At 35.9% G+C, this 8,773-nt stretch overlaps 1 protein-coding gene across 7 annotated transcripts in view; it reads right to left on the reverse strand.

Annotated features, from left to right (window-relative positions):
* LOC137622094 (uncharacterized) overlaps nucleotides 1–8,773 on the reverse strand; it is a 163,585-nt gene that overhangs the window by 43,120 nt on the left and 111,692 nt on the right. The window contains exon 1 of one of the 7 annotated variants that reach the window (XR_011040356.1): nucleotides 2,137–2,262. The exons of 4 other annotated variants lie outside the window; for them this stretch is intronic. The gene's annotated coding sequence lies outside the window, so the exon portion shown is untranslated. Of the gene's footprint in view, nucleotides 1–2,136; nucleotides 2,264–8,773 lie in introns of those variants that run through there. 2 more of the 7 variants (XR_011040357.1, XR_011040358.1) reach the window with 2 other exon arrangements.

An 8,773-nucleotide genomic window follows, 5' to 3' on the forward strand; every position in this document is an offset into this window, starting at 1 on the left:
TAAAAAAAGTTTTAATATTTTTGGCCAGTTAATCTCTTACTATTTATTATTCTATTTAGTATCTTTAACCATTATGTAAAGAACACAAGATTATGATGCAAGCACAGCGGTTCGAAAACCAATTTCCGAGACAGTTTTCAGGCCACCGTATTTCTATTTTCAGGCCACCGTATTTCTAGATGTTATTATGATAGTGAATGAATCAATTGAAGAACACATGAGTTAGCGGTCGAAGTGTTAGGGAATGTGGTATAGGTTGGAATGATCAAGTGCCTATGCCGAATGGTATAAGATTTAGGAGAGCGCTAGTGCGCCTGGAGTGAAACAGGATATATATATTTGTTAATAAATTGAGAGTTCCCTAAGCCTAGAACAGCGAGAGACTTCGTAAGGATCAATAGAATATGAATGAACGAATGGTTAAACCATTAATCAAGTGGACAGGTCGTTGGAAGAATAGAGTTTTGGGATAGAGAGATTCGTTCGTTTGTTTGTTTGTCTGTGTGCGTTTGTTTGTTTAAGAACGCCTTGCCTATAGTAAGACGCACTCTTTTCATTAGATAGAATAGGATAGAATGAAAAATGGAGAATGCGTTTAAGAGAACAAGCGGTAAGAGCTGTTCGGTTGACTTATACAGATTATTGTCTAGATACAAAAATGTTTGAAGTAAGTATTGATGTCCGTGGCTATTCGATGGGTGGACGTCATATACAGGGACGTTATATACAGGACCAGTCTGTGGATGGAATTGAACGAAGGAACGAGATTGCTTTTTACTGCTGGTTCGAAAACTTTCAAGTGCGACCGAGCGAAAATATTAGACGATGGAAAAGAAAATAGCCGAGTTAAGGTTTTGCTTGAAACCAGGAAGACTGTTCTTGAATGGCGTAAAATTTATAGTGAAAATGGGGCATTAGTTACTATTATTATTAGCAATTGCTAAGATACAACTCTTTAGTTTGGAAAAGCAGGAAAAGGGTCCAAGTGGGAAATTAGCCAAGTGAGAAAAGGAAATAAAGAAACAGAATAGTGTGCCCAAGTGTACCTTTAAGCAGGTATGCAGTAATTATGTAGTCCAGTAGTTCCCAAAGTGGGCGGAACATACCCAGTTCCATATCGTGGGGGCGGAGATGCAAAAGCCGAGGTGGTGAAAGGGTGTGGGGGGGGGGGGGGGGGGCGCAGAATGCACATTGAGTATTTAAGAAAATATTACAAGCTAAGCACAACCCTAGTTTGAAAAGCACGATGCTGGAAGACCAAGGGCTCCAACAGATAAAATATCTCAGTGAGGAAAGGAAATTATTAAAGAAATAAATAAACTACAATTGAGGTGATAAACAACGTTCAATTTTTGCTTACAAAATCTTATATCTCCAAAAAAAAAAAAATGTCAAACACTAAATCAAAGACTACTGTAAAGCTCTGGTACGTAGTTTAAAATCGTAACAAGGTGGGCACAAGGACTCCCACCTGGAAGCCAAGCGGCGCCAGCCTAAGTGGGAACCACTGATATAACATATGGCTAATGAGAGTCAAGAGATTGCATATTTAATGCAAGGATGCATGGCATAGGGATCCCCAGTGTTTCTGCATAAAGACATGTAACGGAGGTGAAGATACATTTGAAAATTGTATGGTCCGGCAGATTTAGTAAATGGTGAACCGATCTGTAATTATTCCTGTAAATGAATTCAGTGACAAAATCGAAATGAAGAAGTATGTCATAAATCAAAACAAATACGATCGATGAAGTAGACAACTCATCTCAGATATTAGCAACGAGATGTTAGGCCCTTCACCATTAATAGGCATTCACAATTAATAACTAAAAACCGATCAACTCTTCATCTCGAAATTAAGTAAATACACCCGGTTGTAACAAAGAATATAAAAGAACTCTGCACATATACTAGCCACCTGAAATAAAATTCATTAAATTATTTGAGACCTGCAAAAAAAAAAAAAAAGTAAAATCAATAATAATAAAACACGCCTGTGAGCATTTCAAAACCCAAACTCAGAAAACAAACATCAAAGGCAATAAAATTGTAATCCTCGGAAAACCATCAATAATTAACAAACGACAAATACCATTTCTCTCAACCCATCTGTCTGCGTAAACAGACATACTCTACCTGTATCCTATACCAACAGCTTACCAGCATCCCATAATACCAACAATCAATGATTTCAGTGCAAAGAGCGAATTTAAAAAATCCACTTTTTGCAGGGAGCGATGGCTAATGAAGGGTTAGCTAGAGCACCGAACACAACAAAGGCGAAGAGTAGACTGATCAGAGAGACAACAGTGAAATGAAACGTTACTTTCCTCTTACGAGACTATTTTGTTTGGCGAGTTAACAATGAGTATTATTTTCCCAGGACGTATGAAAGACTGTAACAGAATGCAGATAAAACGATGGAGTGTTATGGAGATTTTTATACAGGCCTATCGATTAAAATTGTTTCATCAAACTGCTGAACGGTTGTTTCAACTCGGCGAGAACCTTGTTCTCAATTAATTTCGTTCACTAAGACTAAGTTAGATTATCTCCATCTCACGTTTATTTGACTAGAGACTAAATCACATGGCATAATCATGTTTGCCACTCGTAAAGGTCTATAGACTAAAATAGTTTCATCAAATTGCTAAACGGCTGTTTCAACAGTCGTGAGCCTCGTTCTCAATAGATTTCGTCTACAAAGATTCGGTTTTAGATTATCTGCATCTTACGTTTATTCGACGGAGACTATGTCACATGGGATAACAATGTGTGCCACTTGTATAGGCCTATGGATTGAAAATCGTTCCATCAGACTGCTAAACGGTTGTTTCAAGTCGGCATGAGTCTCTCTCAATTTCCTTCACAAAAACTTTCAGATTATCTCCATCTAACGTTTATTTGACTGGAGACTAAATCACATGGGATAACCATGTGTGCCCCTTTTCCCTTGTTATTTGTAGATTACAATATTTGTGGTTTCTTTTTAGGCAGCTATTTCAGCCTCTAAATACAAGCTAATATCGATCCTAATAATAAAACTAGGGGCCTAAGTTAACTAACCAAACTACAAATTAAAGTTAAAAGTTTTCTAATTAACCTCCTTAAAATGGTGAAAAACTTTTCCTTGTGTACGCTCACATCTCCACAATATACTAAAAAGTTCTGCTGAAAACATGTGAAAGCCATTCACAATAGAAAACTTTTCACATTAGTGGGTTATGAATGGAACTTTCCCAACGAGAGAACCCACGGTTCTAAAGGAAAGCGGAGACCCAAATACACGTTTCCATCTTGATGTCAATAACAACTTAATAATGCAATCAAGTATGGGGTGGGGGTTTCCCCCCAGTAGCACCTCGGCAATGAGCGACTTCCTCGTAACTCTGTCAGGCACTGATTTCAAAATTCCAAGATCTACACAGACTTTGCAAGATTCCAAGATCTACACAGACTTTGCAAAATTCCAAGATCTACACAGACTTTGCAAAATTCCAAGATCTACACAGACTTTGCAAGATTCCAAGATCTACATAGACTTTGTAAAATTCCAAGATCTACACAGACTTTGTAAAATTCCAAGATCTACACAGACTTTGCAAAATTCCAAGATCTACACAGACTTTGCAAGATTCCAAGATCTACACAGACTTTGCAAAATTCCAAGATCTACACAGACTTTGCAAAATTCCAAGATCTACACAGACTTTGCAAGATTCCAAGATCTACATAGACTTTGTAAAATTCCAAGATCTACACAGACTTTGTAAAATTCCAAGATCTACACAGACTTTGCAAAATTCCAAGATCTACACAGAATTTGCAAGATTCCAAGATCTACACAGACTTAGCAAAATTCCAAGATCTACACAGACTTTGCAAAATTCCAAGATCTACATAGACACTGCAAAATTCCAAGATCTACTGTACATAGACACTGCAAAATTCCAAGATCTACTGTACATAGACACTGCAAAATTCCAAGATCTACTGTACATAGACACTGCAAAATTCCAAGATCTACTGTACATAGACTTTGCAAAATTCCAAGATCTACACAGACTTTGCAAAATTCCAAGATCTACACAGACTTTGCAAAATTCCAAGATCTACACAGACTTTGCAAAATTCCAAGATCTACATAGACTGCAAAATTCCAAGATCTACACAGACTGCAAAATTCCAAGATCTACACAGACTTTTCAAAATTCCAAGATCTACACAGACTTTTCAAAATTCCAAGATCTACACAGACTTTGCAAAATTCCAAGATCTACATAGACTGCAAAATTCCAAGATCTACACAGACTTTTCAAAATTCCAAGATCTACACAGACTTTTCAAAATTCCAAGATCTACACGGACTTTTCAAAATTCCAAGATCTACACGGACTTTGCAAAATTCCAAGATCTACACGGACTTTGCAAAATTCCAAGATCTACACAGACTTTGCAAAATTCCAAGATCTACACGGACTTTGCAAAATTTCAAGATCTACACAGACTTTGCAAAATTCCAAGATCTACACAGACTTTGCAAAATTCCAAGATCTACACAGACTTTGCAAAATTCCAAGATCTACATAGGCTTTGCAAAATTTCAAGATTTCATACACTTTGCAAAATTGCATCCATCCATATACTGGAATCTCTATCAACTTGACTCTTGGTTTCCTAAGATGTAATAAGCAGAGGACCATGGTCGTTTACCGGTTATAATATATTTTATACTTTCAATTTTCTTTCATAATCACTCAGCTTCGTTTAATGAGATAAATTGTGGTCTCTATTTGACCATTGAATGACATTTTTTTTAATGATGAAAGTGTTTTTTGTTAACAGCTATTAATTCAATAAGGTAAATTAGTATATACAGCAAGTATCAGTATACAACACATGAACTTTTGCTACCGTGGTTTAAGCGATGTCAGACAGGTATGTTTGAGTGAAATTTTCAGAAAAACAATGCTGAGTAAAAATGTATATGAATAAAGAATATTATTAATTTTATCAGCAACATTTTACTAATAAGTTCACCTTTCTAGCTCATATGCCTGAAAAGTTATGATTCATGGAATGTGTCAAGTAAACATAGCTTGGCGGCCATGTTGATGACGTCATAACATACGCACCCACCACTGGAATTCTGTAAAACTCACTTTTCTAAGACTCTTATGACATAGAAACAGAAATTCTTCACGATTTTTTTTCATTCTTCGGGTAAATAAAACCTGCCCTGGCTCTTGCAAGGACTAAGGGCAGCTGATCGGGACTACGGTCAACCCCAAAGACAAAGCTAAGTCCTTCAAAGAAGGCAACCGTGCGTACCCCATACAAATGGTAAAAAATATGTTAATAGAAGATCTAGATACATAAATATGATGCAATAAATATTTTACATTACCTTTAATACATATGTTTACCATATGTTTTAAAAACTCATTCTATAGAAAGACGCTAAATTTCCTTACACAAAATAGTTCAAGCCTTAATTCTTCATCAACTTTCATTGCTTTAAAACCATAAATAACAAATTTTCTCCCTTACCTTTTATGACAGTAAGTGTGTTATAGATTTTCAACCTACCGGCGGGTTAAATGCTTGTCTATGTCATATGATTTTGATAAGACCCACTTGGTGTATTTTGTTCTACATTTTAATTAGGATTTTTTTTTTCTGAAGGAGATACATTGTCATCCCTGCTATGCCATACACAATTTATATATTTAATAAGAACATTTAATGCATTTACCCGTTTCTTTGTTTTACGTGTGAAATCCATCATCAATGTTTTTACTGGTTGCTCTACTTTCTATTTTGCACATTTCTACAATTAGGTTTCGAAACCACTCCCAGATACAAAAATTAACATGTAAACGATTTTATACTTCCATAAACTTGTTACAGAAAATATCTCAAATGATCAGTACTTTAAGCCTTCCTTTTGTGGCTAATGATCCATAATAAACATCTGTACATCAGACTTCTCTGGTACGAATCAACATATTTACACAATAGATTATTCCATTTATTCGTCCAGTCAAAGAGCGATATCTCTTCATTACAATAGGTATATGTTCCTGCATTAAAGACAAGAAAATGTTTTAGCAAGTGGTAAGTTCGTCATTTCATTCAATTTCCTTAGAGTATCAACAATATAATTGTAGAAAGGAGTAGCTGTGCAAGATACAACTATGCAATTTTATAGAGGAAACAAATGATTTATATAGAATAAGGAGCTAACTACCTTCCACAGCTTTCTGATGACATACTATCATTATTAATAGCTAAGCTACAACCCTAGTTGGAAAAAGCATGATGCTATAAGCCAAAGGGCTCCAACAGGGAAAATAGCCCAGTGAGGAAAGGAAATAAGGAAACTGATAGAATAGTGTGCCTGAATGCACCCTGAAGCCCATTAAAATAGCAGCTGTCTTATAATACACATTGACTATACCTATGCCTCCTTTTACTTTTGGAAGATAAAGGCATTCTCTTAATTGGCTGGTTAAGTTCCACACCACAGGTACCGACAGAATGGTTGTTCTATGATTTTTCTACTCTTTTTTTTTCTTTTTTTTTTCTTTTACCAATGGAAACACGTGACACATTTACCATACTTTACTTCAGATTAAGGAATTAATAATGATAGATTTTTGATGCCAAAAGAAAGAAAAAAAAACTGCTTGAAAGCTTATTTACTTTTACCTGAATATTGCTAATTATGTCATCCACATTTTCCTTGATCTTTTCACCATGAGCATTAGACAACAAGATTATACGATGAGCTCCCATCAGACATCCAAAATGGTGAAGATATTAAGCCTTTCAAGAGGAAACTTAAGACTTTCTTGGTTTCTACGTGTTTCCATAATGTGGATTTGACAATAAACGAGCAATATGCGGTGTGAAATGCTGAATGCCTTGGTATGAGTTCCCCTGCAGTGTAGGACCAGAAAAGTAGCCCTTAAAGTAAATGAACAAAAGCAACAATACAGTGCTTTGTTCATGAGTTGAAAAAATTTAGCTAGCCATTTATTTCGATGTTTCCATCTATTCCCCTAACATAAGTTTCATCACGACAACAAATTTACTTTTAAAAAACACATTAGGTCTGTGTCTTCTTCAATTGCACAAAAAGTTGGCTTATTGAGAAAGTCTTTCAAGATTTGCGGTGATCAATCTATTCTGAAGAAGTGTTTTGATTCTTTCATTCTACCTTGTTTTGAGTATTGTTCTCCTGTCTGGTCTTCAGCAGCTGCTGATTCTCATCTTAATTTGTTGGACAAAAACTTACGGTCTATTAAATTTCTTATTTCTGATCTAAATATTAATCTTTGGTACCGTCGTTCATTTAGTTCATTATGCATGTTGCATAAGATTTTTTCATAATTCTGACCATCCTTTACATTCAGATCTTCCTGGACAATTCCATCCTGTTCGTAATACTAGACAGGCAGTTAATTCTAATAGCCAGGCCTTCTCCATCGTGAGGCTCAATACTACACAGTATTCTAGAAGTTTTATTCCAGCTATGTCCAAGTTGTGGAATGATCTTCCTAATCGGGTAGTTGAATCAGTAGAACTTCAAAAGTTCAAAGTTGCAGCAAATGTTTTTATGTTGAACAGGCTGACTTAAGTCTTTTTATAGTTCATATATGACATATCTGTTTTGACGTTGTTACTGTTTGTAGAATGATTTATTGTTAATTTGTTCTCATCATTTATTTATTTCCTTATTTCCTTTCCTCACTGGGCTATGTTTCCCTGTTGGAACCTTTGGGCTTATAACATCTTGCTTTTCCCACTAGGGTTGTAGCTAGCATAATAATAATAATAATAATAATAATAATAATAATAATAATTAGCTCTGTCAGGGTAGATTGCTCAAACTGTTCTATTGTACGAAGCCCTTCCAGTGTACGTACTTTCATTTGTTCTAACAAACACTGAACTGTCATCCACAAACTCTTGACAAAATACTGAAATGCATTTGTAAGTTTTGTGGGTCGAATACTTTAGTTTTGTTTTAAAGTTCTTAAAAGTGGTATTTGGAACAAAGCATATGCTATTATTAACATAGGACAGCCCTATCGTATCGATCGTTTTGTTAGTTTCTTTGGTCGCAACCTCACCATCCTTGTGAGCTAAGGATGGAGGGTTTTGGGGAGCCTATATAGGTCTATCTGCCGGGTCCTCAGCAGCCTTTGCCTAGCCCTCCTAGGTCCTAGCTTGGGTGGGGAGGGGTCTTGGGTGCTGATCATATGTATATATGGTCAGTGTCTAGGCAGGCATTGTCCTGCTTGATATGGCAATGGCCCTGTCCCTTGCCTCTGCCATTCATGAGCAACCTTTAAGCTTTTAAACAGGAAAATAGTCGCAAACAATTATATTTATAGAAACTGCAGTTTGGCTTCCGTCATACAGCATTCTTATTTTCGTAATGAAATCGTCTCCGAAACCCATTAGTGATAAAATCTTAACATAAAATCTAGATTTACCAGATCAAAGCCCTTGCTCCAATCCAGATTGATCAGAGCTCCGTTCAAATGATTTTAATTGACGTAATAATATATATCTGATTAGTGTATTAGTGGCATTCATTTCACCGAAAAATGTTTCTCCTCAGATACAACTTCATGTAAACCATTTACCATTCTGTTTACCAGTATTCTTGAAATACGTTTACAAGCAGTATTTAGCAATGCAATAGGCCTCCAGTTCTTCGAACAAAGTATATTCCCCACCTTTGTGAACCAGTTTTATAAAA

Source organism: Palaemon carinicauda, chromosome 28 (genome assembly GCF_036898095.1).
Source record: "Palaemon carinicauda isolate YSFRI2023 chromosome 28, ASM3689809v2, whole genome shotgun sequence".
NCBI lineage: Eukaryota > Metazoa > Arthropoda > Malacostraca > Decapoda > Palaemonidae > Palaemon > Palaemon carinicauda.